Below are 2,883 nucleotides of genomic sequence, written 5' to 3'. Positions count from 1 at the left end.
TAACCCATTTAGAGCGTCTGTAATGAGCCGATTTCATGGCTTTGTTTTGATGAGGTTGAATTTGAAAAAAAACACGTTCTGAAATTTCGAAATTATCGTAAATTATGGGATTTTTTTCATTATTGATCGTACATCGTACAGAGGTCAAACTTATCGTACAAATACGATAATTATCGTATGTCTGGCAACACTGTTGTCAATCAACTATCGTGGGAGGGGCCTGTGCAGAACTACGTCATTCTGACAGAAATCTCAGAACAGCCTGATTTGAGAAAGGGGATTTTTTTAAAAACCACTGGGTGGATTTTTATCATTATAGGATGGATGTTTACACACACTTCCAACACACATTTATGTTCCAACAACAACAAAAGTGAAGTTTGCATCCAATGACCCCTTTAAGAAACATTTCTACGGTGGCTGAGAGAGCTCAACGTGCTGCAAATTTAAAAAAAAAAAACAGGCAAATAGAAAAAACGCCTGCAAATTAAGAAAACATCTTCATCAATTTGAAAACACACCGGCTGCAAAGACTCACAACACGAACAAAGAAACTCGCTTCCCTCAAACATTATAGCTTGATAAAAGTCATGCTCAGTAATTGACAACACAGAGTGGAAATCTACTTGGCAATAATTTGTGCGATTATACGCAAGACTCGAAGTACATTTGCAGACAAGCACATTTATAGGTTCGGTCTGTTTTGTAAGGAATCGGTTGACCGAATAACTCCCTCTCCAACAACAACAAAAGTGAAGTTTGCATCCAATGACCCCTTTAAGAAACATTTCTACGGTGGCTGAGAGAGCTCAACGTGCTGCAAATTTAAAAAAAAAAAACAGGCAAATAGAAAAAACGCCTGCAAATTAAGAAAACATCTTCATCAATTTGAAAACACACCGGCTGCAAAGACTCACAACACGAACAAAGAAACTCGCTTCCCTCAAACATTATAGCTTGATAAAAGTCATGCTCAGTAATTGACAACACAGAGTGGAAATCTACTTGGCAATAATTTGTGCGATAACGTCACCTTCAGGCATAAAGATGTAGAAAGGGACAGCGAATTAAACAGTGAACGAATCTTTCTGGCGAACAGCGTCCTTGATTCAAAAGATTCGAGTCACGGAGATGAATCAAAACCCCGACTACTAGACTGGAGCTGCGATTACATTATGGGAAATATGCAGTGCTGACAGCACACAGCTGTGCTCGGTGCAAGGCATCTGACATTTCCGGGAGCTGCAAGTCTCTCTATTGGCTGGAGTCGGCGGATCCCCCAGCAAAACCCTCCTCTCGCGAAAAAGGCCAGACTTCAAATGATGTTTTAAAGTGTGTTTGTGTTCCTCACTCCTGCGCTCTTCTCTTTCTTTTTCGTCCTTCCGCCAAGAACCTGCTAGATTTCACCTCCTGTACAGCAAAAAGGCACAAAGGTGAGTCTTAAAATGTCTTTAAGTATCATTACAGCAGCAGCGAACAGTGTAGCGAAAGAGATGCAGCAGCGCTCTCACCGCAGAGCATAAGCATGCAGTTTGATTTAGTCATTTATAATCATAAGTTTATTGTGCAATAGAGGCATCGCTGCATGAACGCTTCGGTGTGCATTAATGCAGTAGCTAGCGTGTTTCGTAATGGACGCGTTTCTTATGAAACATTGCAGTGTTATGAGACGGTAGAAGTGCCCTGCTGCATCGATTCGATACCCTCCGTACGTCTCGCTCTCGGATCCGTTTGACAGGTCAGATCCAGTCGGAACCGGATAATGTTGCTTCTCAGTTGCACCAGCTGCTTTGTGTGCTGCAAGTTTTTCGTGTGTTTTCCTTTGCTCTGAGACTGCTACTGAGGAAAAACAACATTAGCCACCTGTCATTTAAATGCATTATGTTATTGCTTCTCATAATGTATTGACGCTTTGTTTTGTTTTATCATGTTCTGTTTATTTCTTTCTTAGGCATTAGCGAGTGGGTAAATAACTGCATATTTTTGCCCTGGGGCACGTTCAAGCTCAAACCGGTGCGCAACGTTTTGCTACGGTTTCCGGGTTGAACGACATGTTTCCTAGAAACGGTGTGCAACAGGGTTTGAGATACCTTTTCTCTTGTTTGGTGGGTGTGTCAAAAATGTCAGCCCAATCAGCAGCAACATGTATATAAACCACGCCGTATTAAAGAGACCGCTCGCACAATGGGTCCAAGTAAAGGCGTTTACAAATGTGTCTTTTATTCTGGACGGCAAGGGCAGTGACTGTAACATCGAGCGTATTTTGCAGTATTAAACTCATATTGAGATACCGATTTCATCAGGCTCCGAAAATTCTTCAAAAAGAACACAAAGAATGGCCTTCTCAGCTGCCATAGTTGCAACTCTTGGTCATCAGAACAGGGTGTTCAACGCACCACTGTTTCCGTTTAAAAAACGTTTTGCAACGTTTTGTCGGGGCTGAACGCAGCCCTGTTTTGCAATTTAAAAAAAGATACATTTTCTCTAGAAACAAAATTGCATAAGATACTAAGCCTTGTTTTCAGTTATTTTTATTTTTTTTTCTTGTTTTAAGCATAAACCTCAAAATGCTGTTAGATTTATACTTTATTACACACTAGGGCTGCACGATAAATCGCATGCGATATTTAATGCGCATCTTGTCAGTAAAGATGGTTCTGTAATCAGCGGTAAATCTCCATCACCTGCGTGCTTTCACATTGAGCAGCATTAACTACACAGAGCCGTTGTTCACTGACGAGTTGCTCAAAACCATGTTCATATTCGCGCGATTTTTTGCGCTGCTCATCAGTGAACAACGGCTCTGTGCAGTTAATGCTGCTCAATGTGAAAGCCCGCAGGTGATGGAGATTTACCGCTGATTACAGAACCGGCTTTACTGAT

General features: G+C 41.3%; 1 protein-coding gene across 1 annotated transcript in view; it reads left to right on the top strand.

Annotated features, from left to right (window-relative positions):
- The first annotated feature begins 1,141 nt into the window (after nucleotides 1-1,141).
- Nucleotides 1,142-2,883, top strand: part of LOC107685926 (4-aminobutyrate aminotransferase, mitochondrial-like) — a 28,527-nt gene continuing 26,785 nt past the window's right edge. The window contains exon 1 of the mRNA XM_016482685.1: nucleotides 1,142-1,433. The gene's annotated coding sequence lies outside the window, so the exon portion shown is untranslated. The remainder of the gene's footprint in view (nucleotides 1,434-2,883) is intronic.

Source organism: Sinocyclocheilus anshuiensis, unplaced genomic scaffold (assembly GCF_001515605.1).
Source record: "Sinocyclocheilus anshuiensis isolate Anshui unplaced genomic scaffold, SAMN03320099.WGS_v1.1 scaffold701, whole genome shotgun sequence".
Taxonomy (NCBI): domain Eukaryota; kingdom Metazoa; phylum Chordata; class Actinopteri; order Cypriniformes; family Cyprinidae; genus Sinocyclocheilus; species Sinocyclocheilus anshuiensis.
Note: the sequence above shows the minus strand (reverse complement) of the source record. Positions and strands in the feature narration are given on the sequence as shown.